This window comes from Apium graveolens, chromosome 6 (genome assembly GCF_009905375.1).
Source record: "Apium graveolens cultivar Ventura chromosome 6, ASM990537v1, whole genome shotgun sequence".
Taxonomy (NCBI): Eukaryota; Viridiplantae; Streptophyta; class Magnoliopsida; order Apiales; family Apiaceae; genus Apium; species Apium graveolens.
The window spans coordinates 66,791,087-66,814,512 of record NC_133652.1 but is presented as its reverse complement, the minus strand read 5'-3'; the positions used below and the strand labels follow the sequence as shown (position 1 = coordinate 66,814,512).

The 23,426-nt window shown below is 41.0% G+C and overlaps 2 non-coding genes across 2 annotated transcripts; both read right to left on the bottom strand.

Annotated features, from left to right (window-relative positions):
* Positions 1–358: 358 nt before the first annotated feature.
* Positions 359–465, bottom strand: LOC141669199 (small nucleolar RNA R71). Its single transcript, XR_012553490.1, has one exon. It is a non-coding gene; the product is annotated as a small nucleolar RNA R71 (small nucleolar RNA).
* Positions 466–3,431: 2,966 nt separating this feature from the next.
* LOC141669355 (small nucleolar RNA R71) lies at positions 3,432–3,538 on the bottom strand. Its single transcript, XR_012553641.1, has one exon. It is a non-coding gene; the product is annotated as a small nucleolar RNA R71 (small nucleolar RNA).
* Between the last annotated feature and the right edge of the window lie 19,888 nt (positions 3,539–23,426).

Sequence of the window (23,426 nt, the reverse complement as noted above, 5' to 3'; positions counted from 1 at the left end):
TATGGACTTTTCTCGGCCTAAAATTGATGACATACAGTCAAGCATTATTTATCCGACTATCCAAGCTAACACCTTTGAAATCAAGCCGGGCACTATTCAGATGGTGCAGAACTCTGTTTCTTTCGGAGGAGCTGCGACTGAAGACCCCAACATGCACATAAGGAATTTTGTCGAGATCTGCAGTACTTTTAAATATAATGGTGTGACTGATGAGGCTATCAAGCTGAGGCTTTTCCCATTCTCACTGAGGGATAAAGCTAAGGACTGGTTACATTCTGAACCAGCTGGGTCCATCACTACTTGGCAAGATCTTGCGCAAAAGTTTCTGGTGAAGTTTTATCCAATGGCCAAGACTGCTGCTATGAGGAGTGCTTTTACTCAGTTTGCGCAGCAACCTACAGAATCTATGTGCGAAGCTTGGGAACGCTACAAGGAAATGTTGAGAAAATGTCCACATCATGGAATGCCCGATTGGATGGTGATCACTGGTTTCTATAATGGTTTAGGGGCCCAATCTCAGCCCATGCTCGATGCAGCAGCTGGAGGCGCCTTGTGGGACAAAAGTTATACTGAGGCTTATAATCTTATTGAGACTATGGCTGCAAATGAGCATCAAAACCCAACTCAAAGGATGATGCCTGCGAAGGTAGCAGGTATTCTGGAAGTTGATGCAGCCACCGCTATTGCAGCGCAGCTCCAAGCGTTGTCTATGAAGGTCGATTCTATAGCTACCTATAATTATTAGCGACAACAGCAGCCTGTGCCAGCTACTTATCATCCTAACAACAGAAATCATCCAAATTTCAGCTGGGGTAATAATCAGAATGCTATTCAGCCACCATATCAGCAAGGTGTGAGTAAATAGTTCAATCCACCTGGATTCCAGCAACCATAGCAGTATGCTCAAAGGCAATCATATCCTCAACAGGGAGGTGCAGCTGCACCCACTAGTGCTGATTTTGAGGAACTTAAGCTGTTATGCAAGAGTCAGGCGGTGTCGATCAAGACCTTGGAAAATCAAATCGGTCAAATAGCCAATGCAGTGCTCAATCGCCAACCTGGCACACTTCCCAGTGATACGGAAGTGCCAGGAAGGAAGGAAGCTAAAGAGCAAGTCAAGGCTATTACCTTAAGGTCTGAGAAAGTTGCTGATGCTGAAAAGGCAAAAGAAGGAGAAGCTGAAGTTGGAGATGAAGAAGTTAAGCAAAAGGAGAAAGCGGCGGAACCAAGGAAGACTACTGTTGAACACACTCTGCCTGAGGGTAATATAGGGGGGAAACAGCTCTATCCTCCACCACCTTTAATAAGTGGCATTTTATACCACTTAGAACGTCTTAAAATGGCTTAAATTGGTGTCCTGAAATCAAGTATTTTGTGTATTTGATGTGTTTTTCTAGTGTTTATGCATTTCAGGGTATTAGTTGCATTTCGGAGGAGGAATCGTCAAGAATAAGCCTTGGCATGTGTTCACCATTGAGAGAGGAAAAGAACGGGCAGATTACGGCGAAGAAACGGAGCAAACCTGGAATTTTTCCAGTAGGGTCCTGCGCGCCCGCGCAGCAATGCTGAGCGGCCGCGCAGCAGCCTTGCGCGCCCGCGCAGAAATGCTGAGCGGCCGCGCAGGGTCGGGGAAAAAGATGAATTATTTTAGACTTCTACTTCTGTTTGGCTTCCAACTTCTATGTAATCTGAGTTTTATGGGACTATTATATAAGTAGATTTGAGACGTTTTCATAGAGAATAGGAAGGAGATTATGTTTTAGATTGTGTTTTGCGCAAGAAGCGAAGGAGATAAGGAAGAAGACCGATTTAGCACACTACAGCGAAGAGGAAGCATATATTCTTGTGATTCTTGTTTCGTTGTAACGTTGGATGCTAGTTTTCTTGCTTTGACTTATTTATTCTTGTGACGTACTCTGTTTTAATATAATCAGTTTAGTTATTATTTTCTTGTGTTTGTTTATCATGATTTCATATGAACCCATGATGGCGATAAGTTCTATTATGGGCTAATCGTGATCATGGGGTTGCAACGGATTTATTATGGAATTCTTTAGTTAATTGTTTAATACTTTAGTGTGTGATGATTGCATGATATCTAATATTGGTTGTGCGTATTCGTCTTATGTGCGTCGCGAACATATAAGATAGGGTGTTAATCTCTTGTGAAGCGACGGTGGATCTTGAGATTTAGAACTTGCCATGCTAGCATAGGTTCATGTACGTTGTGCATGATTAGTGGGTAATTCTAACAGTTTTATTTGCCCTATGTAATCAAAAAGAATAACTTGTGCTTAAATCGTTGTGTTGTCAATTTCTGTAGACATATAGGAACTCAACATAATTGATGACTATTCAACTTCTATCTTAATTGTGGATGTTTGGTAGAATGGTATTAGTACAATGAAAGTTGGCTTTTATCAGTTTCGTGTTATTCGATTAATGTCATCACTGTCACATGCTAAAGGTAATAACAATGGCTATAGAAGGAAGTAATAATGAAGTTGTGATCTCATGAGTGTTTTATTATTGATAAATTGAAGTGTTAGTTAAGTGGTTAATTAAGTAGTTAATTATAGTTAATATTTAATCAACAATTTTAAGTGTTATTATCTTAACATTGAAAAGTAGTCATACATTGGTGAGTGAGTTAAATTAGACAATAAATTAGTCTGAGTCTCTGAGGGAACGAACTAGAAAGTATTCTATATTACTTGCGAACGCGTATACTTGCGTGAATATTAGTGCGTGATTTCGCCCTAACAAGTTTTTGGCGCCGCTGCCGGGGACTCGGCGTATTTGTTTAGTTTATGTACTTACCATCATTGGTCATTAGGACTCAGTGATTAGGACGTAGTAGTTAATTACTCTTTTCGGTTGTGTTTCAGGTACTTTAGCAAGCGTTTATGCAAACTCGTTCTCGTGCTCGCAAGAGGACCTTAGATACAGCTGAGGAGAAAGACGAAGTTCTTGATACTCCGGAGAAGTTAGATTTTGAGGATTCGGATTCAGGAACTGAGCAGAAAGAACCAGTAAACATGGGAGATCGTATTGTTCAAGCTGATCCAGCTCTTATGGATTTTTCTCGGCCTAAAATTGATGACATTCAGTCAAGCATCCTTCATCTGGCTATTCAAGCTAACACCTTTGAAATCAAGCCGGGCACTATTCAGATGGTGCATAATTCTGTTTCTTTTGGAGGAGCGGCAACTGAAGACCCCAACATGCACATAAGGAATTTTGTCGAGATCTGCAGCACTTTTAAGTATAATGGCGTGACTGATGAGGCTATCAAGTTGAGGCTTTTTCCATTCTCACTGAGGGATAAAGCTAAAGACTGGTTACATTCTGAACCAGCTGGGTCAATCACTACGTGGCAAGATCTTGCGCAAAAGTTTCTGGTGAAGTTTTATCCAATGGCAAAGACTGCTGCTATGAGGAGTGCTCTTACTCAATTTGCGCAGCAACCTACAGAATCTATGTGCGAGGCTTGGGAACGCTACAAGGAAATGTTGAGAAAATGTCCACATCATGGAATGCCGGATTGGATGGTAATCACTGGTTTTTATAATGGTCTGGGGGCCCAATCTCGGCCCATGCTCGATGCAGCAGCTGGAGGCGCCTTATGGGCTAAAAGCTATACTGAGGCGTATAATCTTATCGAGACGATGGCTGCAAATGAGCATCAAAACCCAACTCAGAGGATGACGTCACGCAAGGTAGCAGGTATTCTGGAAGTTGATGCAGCCACCGCTATTGCAGCCCAGCTCCAAGCGCTATCAATGAAGGTTGATTCTTTGGCTACGTATGGAGTTAATCAAATAGCTATGGTTTGTGAGCTTTGTGCAGGTTCTCATGCTACGGATCAGTGTTCTCTTGTCAGCAAATATGTTCAGTATGTGAATAATTATCAGCGACAACAGCAGCCTGTGCCAGCGACCTATCATCCTAACAACAGAAATCATCCAAATTTCAGCTGGGGGAATAATCAAAATGCTATTCAGCCAACATATCAGCAAGGAGTAAGTAAACAGTTTAACCCACCTGGATTCCAGCAACCACAGCAGTATGCTACAAGGCAATCATGTAATAACCCCAATTTTTGGGAAATTTTTGAAACCCTTATGAATAGTGTTTTTGCTGAATGAGAAAACTTTTCATGCCACACTATGTAGGGGTTCTGATATGGATATTCTGAGATTTTATTAGTACTTTATATGGGATATAAGTGTATGTAAAGATCGTCAGAATCCAAATCCGAACACTTTGATTTTTCCCGGAAATACACTAGATACGGAAAGATTTGAGAAAAAGGTAACAGGATAAAAAGGATTTAAATTAAAGGATTATAGGAGAGGATCATAAAAGGAATATAATATATTGAGAAAGGTTAAGGGAACCTAAGTAATAAGATCCCGGGTATGATCCCTCAAATGATAAACGAAAACGAAAGTTAAGCGAACCGTATAACAGATCAGCGGTCATTAGGCAAACGATTAGGAAGTTAATCAAGGGGATTAGTGGGGATGATGTCATCCAGCCAATAGAAAGAGGACAAGGAGGGGAGGATGACATCATGAGGATGACACAAGCATGACAAAAAAGGAAGGAGATGTGGTGACTTTTTAACCACACAAAATCAAGGGCAACTAGGTAATTTACTAAAACAAACATAAAAATCAAACCAACCAAGCCAAGCAAATTATTTTTCATCAAAATCAAAAAGAAACCAAGGCATTGTTCTTCATGCTCTCGGCCAAAACAGAACCAGAACACTAAAACTGCTATATCTCCTTCATTTCTCACTCAAATATTGTGTTCTATAGCTCATTGGAAAGGTATTGAGATGGCCTACAACTCTTGTTCACAAGTCTCATCCAAATAAGTATGGTAAGACCCTCATTTTTATAGTTCTTTAAATCGGACTTTTAGAAACTTCAAAGCCTAACTTTGTGTTCTTGATTTCTTTGGAAAGATCAAGCTTGTAGGAGGCTCCCTAAGGCTTCCTAGCAACTTAATACCTCCCAAGGAAGGTATAAACTTCAAACCCTAGCCTTTACTTTATTTGTTAGTAAGTTTAATGGTTGGTGTTGTGAAATGAGAAGCATGGATTGTGATTATTAGTAGTTTGGTTTGATTTGGAAGTGTTTTGGTAATTGAAGCTTGATTATAGTTCATAGGTCTTGATTGTGGTTGTTTGAGTTGAAAACCTTGGAGATTATGGACTGATGTGGTATGGTTTAGGTGAAGTTTTGTTGTATTGATGGTTATGAGTTGGTTGGTGGTTAATTGGAGTAGTTTAAACATTGGTAATCGCGTAAACATAGCCGTCGTAACGTCCGATTTTCTTTGGACTGTTTTTGTGCATAACATTAGGACCCGAGAACCCCCTGCTAGATTATGACCACTGCCATGTTTAGATAGCTCATGTTACGAGCTTCGTTTTGATATGTAGTTCGTTCGATTCCGATGCACGGTTTAGGAGAAACGACCGTTTCAAGTAACGGCGTTTCGCGAACGAAACTTTTCCCCTCGCCTTACTTTGAAACATAGGTTAAAGACCAAAAAGGGTTAATTAATGTATGAAACATTTATGGTAAGTGTGTTAGGCAGTTGGTAAGACACTCGCGAAGGAATCGCTTTAAAACTCGTAAAGGTTAAATTATTAAAAATGGTGGAGCCGAGGGTACCCGAGTGACTTAAGCGAATCAGTGAGCGCAAAACAAGCGTTAGAGTCTAAGTTAGTTAAAGTATAGATTTACAAGTGACTTTGGTTTAATTCCAACTTACTTGTTGTTTATAGGTTACCAGACTCGTCCCGAGCCATTCGTAACCCCCAGTCGCTCAGGCAAGTTTTCTACCCGTTATAACTGTTGTTGTGATGTAAATATATGTATATGCATTATCTTGTGATAAGTGCATGATTGTTATTAGCAAATTTTGCGATATATTGGAGCATGCTGATATGGTATATATGCATGTCTGTTTCGTAATCTGGTTATCTATCTGTTGATTTCGATGCTTATAGTTGCATAATACCTATGCTAGAGATAAGCAGTAGTTGCGTATACCCTTAGTATAGGGGACCCAAAGGTGAACATATTTCTAAACCGGGAGTCGATGTTCCCGAGTATAATATATATATTTTTATATATATATGGTTATAGTTTTCAAAACTATTAATCGAATAAGGTTTATTTGATAACTTTAACTTTATTTTATAATTGAATATTATTTTGAATATTCATCTGAGGACTTATGACTCCTTTATTTTATTATTGAATATTATTTCGAATATTCATTCGAGGACTTATGACTCCTTTTATTTTATTATTTGAATAATATTTGAATATTCATTCGAGGGCTTATGACTCGGTTTATATTATTTAATGAATATTTTTGAATATTCATTTGAGGATCTATGACTCCGATTATTTGCTGAGATTTGTTCTTTATTTTATTAAAGAATAAGGTGTAAATAATCAAACTTATTTTCGATTATTCAAATAAAGATAATACTTTCATATAAGTATATCTTTGGTTATTTAATACTCGTTTCAAGTATAAGTTTTAATACTTCTACTTCAATTATTTTTATAAAGATTATTCTTTATGGGAATATTATTTAATTAATAATATTCAGTCATTTTCTAAATATTCTGGGGACTGATTTACTTCATTAAATCAGCTTTACTCCAAACACTCTATAAAGTGTTTTCGAGTCTTCAAAATGATTTTTAAAGTCAGAGCGGATCCCAAAACTCATTTTTATATTTAAGATCTTCCTTTTTTTAAGGGGATTTAAATACTCGCTCAAAACCTGGGGAATCCGGCTCTATGGTGTATTTTATATTCGCAACAAGGTTGCTGTTTTGATAAATGAATTGATTACTTGCCCAATGTTCGGGAAGTAAGCCCATCTAATTGAGTCGGCATAAGCGACAGGCCGGGGTACGGTCTATCAAAGTGTAAGTGGCTGGGTGGCAGTCCATCAACGCGTAAGAGGCCGGGTGGCGGTCCAGCACAAGGTCCTTATGTGGCCAGGGTGATGACCGGTGGGGGATTCATCCATCTACTAGTAGAAAAGGTTACTTATTGGTATCTTTGCCTGATCAGCAAGATATCTGGTTTATGCCAAAATTCTTTTCCTTTCCAAAATTCATTGGATGTTTCAAACTCTGTCATACTTTACATAACAGAGGTTCTAGGAAATGTTTAAGAGATATATATATATGGATATATATATATATCGGGACTAAATAAAGTATCTCGTAACTTTATTTCATTCAATAATATTTCAAAGATTGAATCTATTCAAGTCTTAACTTGTGGTCTCATCTATGGGATGTTTTTTTTTAAAACTTATAATACTTTGAACGGTGGTAGTTCAAGTAGCTTTATAAATGATATAAGTGTAGTGAAGTATTGGTAACTTCATTCCTTGTTTTTACTTATATCTAGTAAGTAATTATCTTACACCCGATAAAGATTCTAGTAAGTATCCATTTAGATACTTATATTATTGTTATCACTATGTATTATCTTGCGAGCTGTAAGGCTCACTCTTGCTTTATTTCTTCATCACACAACAACAGTTAGGATAGATGGCCAGACTCCAGCAGACCCAGCGCAAGCGCGTGGGAAGCGTCCCGCGTCTTCCCGATGATGTTGTAGCTGCTATAGCTGCAGAGGTAGATCCATTGTAGTTCAGACCATCTACTTTTGAGAATCAAATTATGTATAATTATAACTTGTGGCAGATAATGGCAATTAACTGTAAATTTATCAAGTAATCATCTTGGGTTGTAATAACTTTTAAATTGTGGATTCAAAGACTTGTACTTATTTAAATTTCATCTCTGAGACTATAACGGGTTGTGGTGTGTGTTAGTGTGGGGTCACAGCATAAGGTTATTTATTATTAATTAAGTGAAGCGATATTGTGGAAAGAAAGACCGTGACGACCCGGATCCCCGACCCCGGATCTGGGGGTGTTACAAATCATATCCTCAACAGGGAAGTGCAGCTGCACCTATTAGTGCTGATTTTGAGGAACTTAAGCTGTTGTGCAAGAGTCAGGCGGTTTCTATCAAGACCTTGGAAAATCAAATCGGTCAATTAGCCAATGCAGTGCTCAATCGTCAACCTGGCACTCTGCCCAGTGACACGGAAGTACCGGGCAGGAAGGAAGCTAAAGAGCAAGTCAAGGCTATTACCTTAAGGTCTGGAAAAGTAGCTGATGCTGAAAAGGCAAAAGAAGTCGAAGCTGAAGTTAGAAATGAAGAATCTAAGCAAAAGGAGAAAGCGGCGGAACCAAGGAAGACTACTGTTGAACACACTCTGCCTGAGGCTAATACAAGGGAGAAACAGCTCTATCCTCCACCACCTTTTCCTAAGAGATTGCAGCAACAAAAGCTGGATAGACAGTTCGGGAAGTTTCTGGAGGTGTTCAAGAAACTTCACATCAATATACCTTTCGCTGAGGCTCTGGAACAAATTCCTAGTTATGCGAAGTTTATGAAGACTATTCTTTCAAGGAAGGTGAAACTGGATGACCTTGAAACCGTTGCTCTCACGGAAGAATGCAGCGCGATTCTGCAACAAAAGTTACCACCAAAACTGAAAGATCCAGGAAGCTTCACCATTCCTTGCACCATTGGCAATCTAACTTTTGACAAGTGCCTTTATGATTTGGGAGCAAGCATTAATCTGATGCCGTTATCGATCTTTAAAAAGCTGGATCTGCCTGATCCAAAACCCACATACATGTCGCTACAATTGGCGGACCGTTCCATTACTTACCCAAGGGGCATAGTTGAGGATGTGCTCGTCAAGGTGGATAAGCTCTTCTTTCCTGCAGATTTTGTTATTCTGGATTTTGAGGAAGATAAGAAGATTCCCATAATCTTGGGGAGGCCTTTCTTGGCTACTGGCCGTACCTTGATAGATGTGCAAAAAGGGGAACTTACTATGCGGGTCCAAGATCAGGATGTGACCTTCAACGTATTCAAGGCAATGAAATTCCCTACAGAAGATGAGGAGTGCTTAAAAGTGGATGTGATTGATTCTGCGGTTACTTCGGAACTCGATCACATGCTAATGTCTGATGCATTGGAAAAGGCCTTAGTGGGGGATTTTGACAGCGATGATGAAGATAGCAACGAGCAATTACAATATCTGAACGCTTCTTCATGGAAGCGAAAGCTCGACATACCATTTGAATCTCTTGGTACTTCTGACCTTAAGAATGCTGAAGGGAAGCTCAAACCATCAATAGAGGAAGCACCTATCTTGGAGCTTAAACCATTACCTGAACACTAGAGGTATGCTTTTTTAGGTGATTCATCTACGTTACCTGTTATTATTTCAGCTGACCTTTCAGGTAGTGAGGAAGACAAGCTCTTAAGGATTTTGAGAGAATTCAAATCGGCTATAGGATGGACCATAGCAGACATCAAGGGGATAAGTCCTTCATATTGTATACATAAAATTCTGTTAGAGGAAGGTAGTAAGCCAACTGTGGAACAGCAGCGAAGACTGAACCCGATCATGAAGGAGGTGGTCAAGAAAGAAATTCTGAAATGGCTAGATGCATGCATCATTTATCCTATTTCTGACAGCTCGTGGGTGAGCCCCGTGCAATGTGTACCTAAGAAAGGAGGTATCACTGTGGTCGCAAATGAAAAGAATGAGCTCATCCCTACTCAAACAGTTACAGGATGGAGAGTATGCATGGATTATAGAAAATTGAACAAAGCCACAAGGAAGGATCACTTCCCTCTCCCATTCATTGATCAAATGCTTGATAGATTGGCAGGACATGAGTATTTTTGTCTTCTGGATGGTTATTCCGGGTATAATCAGATTTGTATTGCACCAGAGGATCAGGAAAAGACTACCTTCACTTGTCCATTTGGCACATTTGCTTTTCGTAGAGTTTCGTTTGGGTTATGTGGCGCCCCGGCCACCTTTCAGAGATGTATGATGGCTATATTCTCTGACATGATTGGAAATAACGTCGAAGTGTTCATGGATGACTTCTCCGTCTTTGGACACTCATATGATGAATGTTTGAATAATCTGCGCGCCGTACTCAAAAGATGTGTGGAAACTAATTTGGTGCTTAATTGGGAGAAATGTCATTTTATGGTGCGTGAAGGCATTATCCTTGGGCATAAGGTCTCTAGCAAAGGCCAGGAGGTGGACAAGGCCAAGGTGGGAGTCATTGAAAATCTTCCCCCACCTAATTCGGTGAAAGGAATCCGTAGTTTTCTCGGTCATGCGGGTTTTTATCGGCGATTCATCAAAGACTTTTCAAAGATATCTAAGCCGTTGTGCAATCTACTTGAGAAAGATGTGCCTTTCAAATTTGATGATGAATGTTTGGCAGCATTCGAGACTCTCAAGGAGAGTTTGATCACGGCACCAGTTATTACAGCACCAGATTGGACAGAACCGTTTGAGATGATGTGTGATGCGAGTGACTATGCGGTAGGTGCAGTTCTGGGATAGCGCAAGAAAAATCTCTTCCATGTGGTCTACTATGCGAGTAAGACTTTAAATGGGGCCCAATTGAACTACACCACTACTGAGAAGGAGCTTTTGGCTGTAGTCTTTGGCTTTGAGAAATTTCGATCTTATCTGCTTGGTACGAAAGTGACAGTATTCACTGATCATGCAGCTATTCGCTATCTGGTTTCTAAGAAGGATTCGAAGCCGAGACTCATTCGTTGGGTGCTTTTACTTCAAGAATTTAAGTTAGAGATCAAAGATAGAAAAGGTACCGAGAATTAAGTAGCTGACCATCTCTCTAGGTTGGAGAATCCCGATTCTACTTCACAAGATAGGACGTTAATCAATGAATCTTTTCCGGATGAGCAGTTGTTTGCAATTCAGGAGGAAGAACCATGGTTTGCAGATATTGTAAACTATCTTGTCAGCAATATAATGCCGCTTAATTTGACATCCGCTCAAAAGAAGAAGTTTCTGCATGAGGTGAAATGGTATATGTGGGATGAACCATATTTGTTTAGACAGGGAGCTGACCAGATCATCAGGAGATGTATCCCGTTCTGTGAGACGGAGGGGATATTATGAGACTGCCATTCCACGGTTTATGGTGGACACTATGGAGGTGAGAAGATGGTAGCTCGTATTCTGCAAGCAGGTTTTTTCTGGCCTACTTTGTTCAAGGATGCTCATCAGTTTGTTTTAAGGTGTGATCGTTGCCAAAGAGTGGGAAATTTGTCAAGGAAGGATGAGATGCCATTAAATGTGATGCTTGAAGTCGAGGTCTTTGATGTATGGGGAATCGATTTCATGGGGCCTTTTATCTCGTCTTGCAATAATCAGTACATCTTGCTGGCAGTTGATTATGTCTCAAAATGGGTCGAAGTTAAAGCTTTACCGACAAATGATGCAAAGGCAGTGCTAAATTTTCTTCATAAGCAAATTTTCACAAGGTTTGGAACGCCTCGGGTAATCATAAGTGATGAAGGATCGCATTTTTGCAACCGTAAGTTCACTTCTATGATGCAGCGTTATAATGTGAATCATCGAGTAGCTACTGCCTATCATCCGCAAACAAATGGTCAAGCGGAAGTGTCTAACAGAGAGATAAAGCGCATTCTAGAGAAGGTTGTTTGTCCGTCAAGGAAGGATTGGTCTTTAAAGCTCGATGAAGCTGTTTGGGCTTACAGAACAGCATACAAAACTCCACTTGGGATGTCACCGTTTCAGTTGGTGTACGGTAAGGGATGTCATCTACCGGCGGAGCTTGAGCATAAGAGCTACTGGGCATTGAAGAAATTGAACCTGGATTTAGATGCAGCTGGTAAGAAAAGAATGCTTCAGCTGAATGAACTTGATGAATTTCGACTGCAAGCGTACGAGAATAACAAAATGTATAAGAAAAAGGTGAAGAGGTGGCACGATAGGAAGCTACATCCTAAGTTATTTGTGCCAGGGCAACAAGTTCTGTTATTCAACTCTCGGCTCCGACTTTTTCCTGGGAAGTTGAAATCAAGGTGGTCTGGACCTTTTATTGTCAAAACTGTGTTTCCACATGGAGCGGTGGAAATTTTTGAGAATGATTCGGACCAAGCATTCAAGGTTAACGGTCAGCGGTTGAAACACTACTATGGGGACATGGCAAACCGAGAGGTGGTTAGTGCCATTTTGTTGACTACTTGAGAAAGGTACGGAACGTCAAGCTAATGACGAAAAAGAAGCGCTGCGTGGGAGGCAACCCATGAATTGTTGTTACAGAAACCCTTAGAAGTTAATAACCTATCCAAAAACACAAAAAAATCAGAAAACAGGGGCTGAAAAAAAATTTTTCCAGAGACCCTCTGCGCGCCCGCGCAGCTATGCTGAGCGGCCGTGCAGCTTGCTGCGCGTCCGCGCAGAAATGCTGAGCGGCCGCGCAGCTTGCTGCGCGCCCGCGCAGAAATGCTGAGCGGCCGCGCAGGGGTCGAGTTCCAGAAAAATTTTTGCAGTTCAGAAAAAAAAAAAAACAAAAACAAAAACACAAAAACCCATCACAGCCCATAAACCCACGAATTCTTTTCCCATTACCCCATGATTTTATCCCTCAACCCCACTCCTAATCTAATTTAACCTACTCCACACCCTATATATACATACACCTATCCTACATATCTCCCACAAACTTCCTACACTTAAACCCTCTCATAAACATCAAAAATCAGTTCTTACACACTTTTATTCACAAATCAATGGCACCCAAGAGAGCACGCACTATTGACAGCAGCAGCACAGTTCCTACTGCTGATTCATCAAGGGGTACTGCTGCAAGGCCTCGGTTAACTGACAGAGCTGCGGAGGAGGAGTACACTAGGCTGTTGGGGAAGCCGATTCTGAAGGAGAGGGGGTTTTTACCATCAGGGAGGGATGGTGAGTTGTTGCCCATGATTGCAGAGAAGGGGTGGATAGCTTTTTGTGAGTCACCCGAAGCAGTACCGATGAGTGTTGTTCGCGAGTTCTACGCGAACGCGAAGGCTGAAAAGAATGGGTTTTCTGTAGTTCGTGGGCTGACGGTTGATTATCATCCTGCGGCGATTCGCCGTGTGATTGGACAGTGAGAGAGAAAGCCCGAGGAGGAGAACTGGAATGAAAAGACTGCTGAGGATTTTGACTTGGATTTGATTTGTGCGACTCTCTGTCGACCGGGCACAGTTTGGAACCGCAGTCCAGCCAATAATGAGTATCGTCACTTTCCGGCGATCGCCATGAACAGGTATGCCCGTACATGGAATGCATTTATATGTGCTAATATTTTGCCTTCTTCACATGCACACGAGGTCACAGTTGAGAGAGCACAGTTGTTGTGGGGAATTCTGAATGAGGAATACTATGTGGACCTTGGTGAGTTTATCTACCAAGGAATTCTGAAGTTTTTGAGGGGAGCAAAGCATATGAACATCCCTTATGCATCCACGGTTACGAAGCTATGCCGAGCAGTAGGAGTGAACTGGCCGGCTCATGAGCAGTTGCAGTTGCCAGCAGCTCCGATAGATTCTGGCACTCTGAATGGGATGCAGGAGTGGACCGGTGGTGAGCCTGAGGAGCATGGGCTGGGTTATCGTCTTCCAGGAGGACGTCCAGCACGAGGTGCTACTATGGCTAGGCCAGGGCGTGGTGAGGCTGGTTCTTCGAGAGCTCAGGAGGGTGCTGGGATGGGTGATGCCCAGTATAGGAGGCTTTCACGGCGGATGGATGCCATGTATGAGACGCAGAGCAGGTTTGCTCAGGAGCTCACTCTTGCGTTAGGGACTGCTTTTCGAGGCCTTGGAGCTGATATCCAGTGGCCAGTTTTTGGTGAGGACTCTGCATACCCGCCGCCTGATACTCCACCCACTGAGGGTGATGATGATGATGACTCCGAGTAGGTATACCCTGTGTTCCTTTCTACTACCTTCACTGAAGACAGTGAAGATTTTAAGTTTGGGGGTGGTAGTTAAGGAATATTTTGTGTGTATCATATAGCTGCATATTCATGATAGTTAGTTCATATAGTTGCATAATTTTTGCTATAGAGTTTTTTTTTAGTTTTATTTATTTGTCATATCATATAGCTCATACATATACCATGATTCCTTTTGTAATGATTTATCGACTGAATTGTGATATTGATGCGAGTGTAGTGATAGCATTAAAGTGTTATTAAGTTGTGTAGGTTGATATGCATGCTAGAAGCACTTGTATTTTCACTAAGTCTTAGAGAATGCTTAAGGGCTAGATTGTTGTTATGATCTGATTATTTTCGAGGATAATCTATTTATTATGCTTAGAATTTGATAATAGGTTCTTAGTGGTAAAGGCATCAAAAAGAAAAAGAAAAAAAAATGGAGTAAAAATGGAATTTGTTGCTAGTTGTGGCTAGGCGTCAAATGGCTAGTAGCCGGCTCGCATGTTATGCGAGTAGTCTAGGGTTGAGTAAGATGGAGCGAAACGCACTTGCTCAGAGAAAAATTTTTTTTTTTGCATAATTGATCAAGAGTGGGCTCTTTGGTATTCGAGTTATTAAGTTCTTAGGGGACTTTATGCCTAGTGACCTAAGGCTTTTAGAGTCTGGGATCCGCTAACCTAACGCTCGTTACATGGATACCATTGTATAAGTCTTTTATGGACCTCACTCATTGCACGGTCAAATAAGCATTTGAGTTGTAAATAAAAAGCACGATTCCGTAGTAAGCTCCAGAGTTCTTGTAGTGTTGTATATCACTTTGTGCCTAGAATTTTTATTCTTTGTATAATCGTAGGATTGCCCTGAGGATAGTCTAGTCATAGTAATTGGTCTAGTTCCGAAGCATATCTGTTAAGCATTTGCACACACCATGTTTCTGGCTGTATGTCCGTTTGCATGAGTTTATTGATCTTTAGTGTCTAACTGTATTCGTTGAGACGTGACAATTTGGTTGGTTAATTGTAGTAAGGGGGATCGTTGCATTTTCATATAGATTGCATTCATGCATATTTTTATTTGTTTTGAGTCTGTGACGCTTGAGGACAAGCATCGATTTAAGTTTGGGGGTGTGATAAGTGGCATTTTATACCACTTAGAACGTCTTAAAATGGCTTAAATTGGTGTCTTGAAATCAAGTATTTTGTGTATTTGATGCGTTTTTCTAGTGTTTATGCATTTCAGGGTATTAGTTGCATTTCGGAGGAGGAATCGTCAAGAATAAGCCTTGGCATGTGTTCACCATTGAGAGAGGAAAAGAACGGGCAGATTACGGCGAAGAAATGGAGCAAACCTGGAATTTTTCCAGTAGGGTCCTGCGCGCCCGCGCAGCAATGCTGAGCGGCCGCGCAGTAGCCTTGCGCGCCCGCGCAGAAATGCTGAGCGGCCGCGCAGGGTCGGGGAAAAAGATGAATTATTTTAGACTTCTACTTCTGTTTGGCTTCCAACTTCTATGTAATCTGAGTTTTATGGGACTATTATATAAGTAGATTTGAGACGTTTTCATAGAGAATAGGAAGGAGATTATGTTTTAGATTGTGTTTTGCGCAAGAAGCGAAGGAGATAAGGAAGAAGATCGATTTAGCACACTACAACGAAGAGGAAGCATATATTCTTGTGATTCTTGTTTCGTTGTAACGTTGGATGCTAGTTTTCTTGCTTTGACTTATTTATTCTTGTGACGTACTCTGTTTTAATATAATCAGTTTAGTTATTATTTTCTTGTGTTTGTTTATCATGATTTCATATGAACCCATGATGGCGATAAGTTCTATTATGGGCTAATCGTGATCATGGGGTTGCAACGGATTTATTATGGAATTCTTTAGTTAATTGTTTAATACTTTAGTGTGTGATGATTGCATGATATCTAGTATTGGTTGTGCGTATTCGTCTTATGTGCGTCGCGAACATATAAGATAGGGTGTTAATCTCTTGTGAAGCGACGGTGGATCTTGAGATTTAGAACTTGCCATGCTAGCATAGGTTCATGTACGTTGTGCATGATTAGTGGGTAATTCTAACAGTTTTATTTGCCCTATGTAATCAAAAGGAATAACTTGTGCTTAAATCGTTGTGTTGTCAATTTCTGTAGACATATAGGAACTCAATATAATTGATGACTATTCAACTTCTATCTTAATTGTGGATGTTTGGTAGAATGGTATTAGTACAATGAAAGTTGGCTTTTATCAGTTTCGTGTTATTCGATTAATGTCATCACTGTCACATGCTAAAGGTAATAACAATGGCTATAGAAGGAAGTAATAATGAAGTTGTGATCTCATGAGTGTTTTATTATTGATAAATTGAAGTGTTAGTTAAGTGGTTAATTAAGTAGTTAATTAAGTAGTTAATTATAGTTAATATTTAATCAACAATTTTAAGTGTTATTATCTTAACATTGAGAAGTAGTCATACATTGGTGAGTGAGTTAAATTAGACAATAATTAGTCTGAGTCTCTGAGGGAACGAACTAGAAAGTATTCTATATTACTTGCGAATGCGTATACTTGCATGAATATTAGTGCGTGATTTCGCCCTAACAACCTTTCCCTAAGAGATTGCAACAACAAAAGCTGGATAAGCAGTTCGGTAAGTTTCTGGAGGTGTTCAAGAAACTTCACATTAATATACCTTTCGCTGAGGCTCTGGAGCAAATGCCTAGTTATGCGAAGTTTATGAAGAGTATTCTTTCAAGGAAGGTGAAACTGGATGACCTTGAGACCGTTGCTCTAACGGAAGAATGCAGTGTTGTGCTGCAACAAAAGTTACCTCCAAAGCTTAAAGATCCAGGTAGCTTCACCATTCCTTGCACCATTGGTAAATTGTCTTTTGACAAATGCCTTTGCGATTTGGGAGCAAGCATCAATCTGATGCCATTGTCGATCTTTAAAAAGTTGGATTTGCCTGATCCAAAGCCCACTTACATGTCTCTACAATTGACTGATCGTTCTATGACTTACCCAAGAGGCATAGTGGAGGATGTGCTAGTCAAGGTGGATAAGCTCTTCTTTTCTGCAGACTTTGTTATTCTGGATTTCGAGGAAGATAAGAAGATTCCCATAATCTTGGGAAGACCTTTCTTGGCTACTGGCCGTACCTTGATAGATGTGCAGAAAGGCGAACTTACAATGAGGGTGCAGGATCAGGATGTGACCTTCAATGTATTCAAAGCAATGAAATTCCCTACAGAAGATGAGGAGTGCTTAAAAGTGGATTTGATTGATTTTGCGGTTACTTCAGAACTCGATCATATGTTAATGTCTGATGCATTAGAAAAGGCCTTAGTGGGGGATTTTGATAGTGATGATGAAGATGGCAATGAGCAATTACAATATCTTAATGCTTCTCCCTGGAGGTGAAAGCTGGACATGCCGTTTGAATCTCTTGGTACTTCTGACCTCAAAAATGCTGAAGGAAAACTCAAACCATCAATTGAGGAAGCACCCACCTTGGAGCTTAAGCCATTGCCTGAACACTTGAGGTATGCTTTTTTAGGTGATGCATCTACATTACCTGTTATTATTGCATCTGACCTTTCAGGTAGTGAGGAGGACAAACTCTTAAGAATTTTGAGAGAATTCAAATCGGCTATTGGATGGACCATAACAGACATCAAGGGGATCAACCCTTCATATTGCATGTATAAGATTCTGCTCGAGGAGGGTAGTAAGCCAACTATTGAGCAACAACGCAGACTTAATCCTATCATGAAAGAGGTGGTGAAGAAAGAAATTCTGAAGTGGCTGGATGCAGGAATCATTTATCCTATTTCTGACAGTTCTTGGGTGAACCCCGTGCAATGTGTGCCTAAGAAAGGAGGTATTACTATGGTAGCAAATGAGAAGAACGAGCTCATCCCCACTCGAACAGTCACAGGATGGAGAGTATGCATGGACTACCGAAAGTTGAACAAGGCCACGAGGAAGGATCACTTCCCTCTTCCGTTTATTGATCAAATGCTTGACAGGTTGGCTGGTCATTAGTATTATTGTCTTCTGGATGGCTACTCGGGGTATAATCAGATTTGTATTGCACCAGAGGAACAAGAAAAGACTACCTTCACTTGTCCATTTGGCACGTTTGCTTTTCACAGAGTTTCGTTTGGGTTATGTGGCACACCGGCCACTTTTCAGAGATGTATGATGGCTATATTCTCTAACATGATTGGCAATAATGTCGAGGTGTTCATGGACGACTTCTCCGTCTTTGGACATTCGTATGATGAATGTTTGGATAATCTTCGTGCCGTGCTCAAAAGGTGTGTTGAAACTAATTTGGTTCTCAATTGGGAAAAATATCATTTTATGGTGCGTGAAGGCATTATTCTTGGGCATAAGGTCTCTAGAAAGGGTCTTGAGGTGGACAAAGCCAAGGTGGGAGTCATTGAAAATCTTCCACCACCTATTTCTGTGAAAGGAATCCGTAGTTTTCTTGGTCATGCGGGTTTTTATCGGCGTTTCATCAAGGATTTTTCGAAGATATCTAAGCCGCTGTGCAACTTGCTTGAGAAGGATGTGTCTTTCAAATTTGATGATAAATGTTTGACGGCATTCGAGACTCTTAAGAAGAGTTTGATCACTGCACCAGTTATTACAGCACCGGATTGGACAGAGCCTTTTGAGATGATGTGTGATGCGAGTGATTATGCGGTAGGCGCAGTTCTTGGGCAGCGCAAGAATAATCTCTTTCATGTGGTCTACTATGCTAGCAAGACCTTAAATGGGGCCCAAATGAACTACACCACTACTGAGAAGGAGCTCTTGGCTATAGTCTTTGGTTTTGAAAAATTTCGATCTTATCTGCTTGGGACAAAAGTGACAGTATTCACTGATCATGCGACCATTCGCTATTTGGTTTCCAAGAAGGATTCGAAGCCGAGACTCATTCGTTGGGTGCTCTTACTACAGGAATTTGAGTTAGAGATCAAGGATCGAAAAGGTACTGAGAATCAAGTAGCTGACCATCTTTCTAGATTGGAGAATCCCGAGTCTACTTCACATGATAAGACATTGATCAACGAATCTTTTCTGGATGAGCAGTTATTTGTAGTTCAGGAGGAAGAACCATGGTTTGCAGATATTGTGAATTATCTTGTCAGCAATATAATACCTCCTAATTTGACCACAGCTCAAAAGAAGAAGTTTCTGCATGAGGTAAAGTGGTATATGTGGGATGAGCCGTATTTGTTTAGACAGGGAGCTGACCAGATCATCAGGAGATGTATCCCATTCTGTGAGACGGAGGGGATATTATGAGACTGCCACTCCACAGTTTATGGAGGACACTATGGTGGTGAGAAGACGACAGCTCGTATTCTGCAAGCAGGTTTTTTCTGGCCTACCTTGTTTAAGGATGCTCATCAATTTGTTTTAAGGTGTGATCGTTGCCAAAGAGTGGGAAATTTGACGAGAAAGGATGAGATGCCGTTAAATGTGATGCTTGAAGTCGAGGTCTTTGATGTTTGGGGAATCGATTTCATGGGGCCTTTTTTCTCGTCCTGCAACAATCAGTACATCTTGCTGGCAGTCGATTATGTCTCAAAATGGGTAGAAGTCAAAGCTCTACCGATAAATGATGCAAAGGCAGTGTTGAATTTTCTTCATAAGCAGATTTTCACAAGGTTTGGAATGCCTCGAGTAATCATAAGTGATGAAGGGTCGCATTTCTGCAACCGTAAGTTCACTTCTATGATGCAGCGTTATAACGTGAATCATCGAGTTGCTACTGCCTATCATCCGCAAACAAATGGTCAAGCGGAAGTATCTAACAGAGAGATCAAGTGCATTCTAGAGAAGGTTGTTTGTCCATCAAGGAAGGATTGGTCTTTAAAGCTCGATGAAGCTGTTTAGGCTTACAGAACAGCATACAAAACTCCACTTGGTATGTCCCCGTTTCAACTGGTGTATGGTAAAGGATGTCATTTACCTGCGTAGCTTGAGCATAAGGCCTATTGGGCGTTGAAAAAGTTGAACCTGGATCTAGATGCAACTGGAAAGAAGTGAATGCTTCAGCTTAATGAACTTGATGAATTTCGACTCCAAGCGTACGAGAACAACAAAATGTACAAGGAAAAGGTGAAAAGGTGGCACGATAGGAAGCTACATCCTAAGTTATTCGTGCCGGGGCAACAAGTTCTCTTATTCAACTCTCGTCTCCGACTTTTTCCTGGGAAGCTGAAATCAAGGTGGTCTGGACCTTTTATTGTCAAAACTGTGTTTCCACATGGTGCGGTGGAGATTTTTGAGAATGATCCGGACCAAGCATTCAAGGTTAATGGTCAGCGTTTGAAGCACTACTATGGGGACACGACAAACCGAGAAGTGGTTAGTGCCGTTTTATTGTCAACTTGAGGAAGGTACGCAACGTCAAGCTAATGACGAAAAAGAAGCGCTTCGTGGGAGGTAACCCATGATTTGTTGTTACAGGAACCCTTAGAAGTTAATAACCTATCCAAAACCAAAAAAATCAGAAAAACGGGGCCAGAAAAAAAAAATTCCAGTAGCCTCCTGAGCGCCCGCTCAGCTCTGCTGAGCGACCGCTCAGCAAAGCTGAGCGACCGCTCAGGGGTCGGCTGGGAGAAAATTTTTTAGTTCCATAAAAAAAATCAGAAAAATAAAAAAACAAAATACAGCCCATAAACCCACGACCTATTTCCCCATTATCCCATGATTTTAACCCTTAAACCCACTCCTAATCAAATTCTACCCTAATCCATACCTTATATATACATACACCTATCCCATATATCTCCCATACTCTTTCTACACTTCAACTCTCTCCTAAACATAAAAACATAAATCTCAAGCACTTTTATTCAGATTCGATGGCACCCAAGAGAGCAAGGACTATTGATAGCAGCAGCACTGTCCCTACTGCTGATTCTTCGAGGAGTACTGCTGCGAGGCCTCATTTCAATGATAGGGCTGCTGAGGAGGAGTACACTAGGCTTCTGGGGAAGCCGATTCTGAAGGAGAGGGGCTTTTTACCATCGAGGAGAAATTATGAGTTGTTGCCTATGATTGCTGAGAAGGGGTGGATAGCTTTTTGTGAGTCGCCTGAAGCAGTGCCGATGAGCGTGGTTCACGAGTTCTATATGAACGCGAAGGCCGTGAAGAATAGGTATTCTGTGGTCCGGGGGATGACGGTTGATTATCACCCAGCGGCGATTCGCCGTATGATTGGGCAGAGACAGAGGAAGCCCACGAAGGAGAGCTGGAACGAGAAGACTGCTGAGGATTTTGACTTGGATTTGATCTGTGCTACCCTCTGTAGGCCGGGCACAGTATGGACTTTCAAGACTGGAACTAATGTGTATCGTCACTTTCCGGCGATCGCGATGAACAGGTATGCCCGTGCATGGAATGCGTTTATTTGTGCTAATATTCTGCCTTCTTCGCATGCACATGAGGTCACAGTTGAGAGAGCACAGTTGTTGTGGGAAATTTTGAATGAGGAGTACTATGTGGACCTTGGTGAGTTCATCTACCAAGAAATTCTGAAGTTTTTTAGGGGAGCTAAGCACATGAACATCCCTTATGTATCCACGGTTACTAAGCTTTGCCGAGCGGTGGGAGTTCAGTGGCCGTCTCATGAGCAGTTGCAGTTGTCGGCCGCTCCTATTGATTCCGGGACTCTGAATGCGATGCAGGAGTGGACCGGTGGTGAGACCGAGGAGCATGGGTTGGGTTATCGTCTTCCAGGAGGGCGTCTAGCACGAGGTGCTACTATGGCGAGGCCAAGGCGTGATGAGGCTGGTTCTTCTAGAGCTCAGGAGGGTGCTGGAATGGCTGATGCCCAGTATAGGAGGCTGTCACGGAGGATGGATGCTATGTACGAGATGCAGAGCAGGTTTGCTCAGGAGCTCACCCTTGCGCTAGGGACTGCTTTTCGAGGCCTTGGAGCTGACATCCAGTGGCCAGTTTTTGGTGAGGACTCTGCATATCCGCCTCCTGATACACCACCCACTGAGGGTGATGATGATGATGATCTCTCCGAGTAGGTATACCCTGTGTTCCTATCTACTACCTTCACTGGGGACAGTGAAGATTTTAAGTTTGGGGTGGTAGTTAAGGAATATTTTGTGTGTGTGTCATATAGTTGCATATTCATGATAGTTAGTTCATATAATTGCATAATTTTTGCCATATAGAGTTTTTTATTATTATTTATAGCTTTATTTGTTTATCATGTCATGTAGCTCATGCATTTGCCATGATCCCTTTTGCGCTGATTTGCCGACTGATTGGTGATGTTGATGCGAGTGTAGTGATAGCATTAAAGTAATGTTGAATCGTGTAGGTTGATATGCATGCTAGAAACACTTGTATTTTCACTAAGTCTTAGAGAATGCTTAAGGACTAGATGGTTGTTATGGTCTGATTGTTTTCGAGGTTAATCTATTTATTATGCTTAGAATTTTATAATAGGTTCTTAGTGATATAGGCATGAAAAGAAAAAAATGGAGTAAAAAAAATGGAATTCGTTGCTAATTGTGGCTAGGCGTCAAATGGCTACTAGCCGGCTCGTATATTTATGCGAGTAGTCTAGGGTTGAGCAAGATGGAGCGAAACGCACTTGCTTAGAAATTTTGAAAAAAAAGAAAATAAAAGAAAATAAAAAAAAAGAAAAAAAATAGAGAGTTAATGCATAATTGATCACGAGTGGGCTCTTTGGTATTCGAGTTATTAAGTTCTTAGGGGACTTTGTGCCTAGTGACCTAAGGCTTTTATAGTCTGGGATCCGCTAACCTAACGCTCGCTACATGGATACCATTGTATAAGTCTTTTGTGGACCTCACTCATTGCACGGTCAAATAAGCATTTGTTGTTATAAATAAAAAGCATGATTCCATAATAAGCTCCAGGATTCTCGAAGTGTTATAAGTCACTTTGTGCCTAGAGTTTTTATTCTTTGTATAATTATGCGATTGCCTGGATGATAGTTGAGTCATGATAATTAATCTAGTTATGAAGCATATCTGTTAAGCATCTGCACACACCATGTTTCTGGCTGTATGTTAGTTTGTATGATTCAATTGATCTTTATTCGCCTAATTGCATTTGTTGAGATGTCGTGAGTTGGTTGGTTTGGTCGTAGTAAGGGGGATCACTGCATTTCATATAGATTTCATTCATGCATGTTTTTAGTTTATTTTTGAGTCTGTGACGCTTGAGGACAAGCATCGATTTAAGTTTGGGGGTGTGATAAGTGGCATTTTATACCACTTAGAACGTCTTATAATAGCTTAAATTGGTGTCTTGAAATCAAGTATTTTGTGTATTTGATGCATTTTTCTAGTGTTTGTGCATTTCAGGGTATTAGTTACATTTTGTGGGAGAATTCATCAATAATAGGTCGTGGCATGTGTCTAGCATTGCAACTGGGAAGAGAGAAGCAGATTAAAGTGAAGAAACGGAGCAAACAGACCATTTTTCCA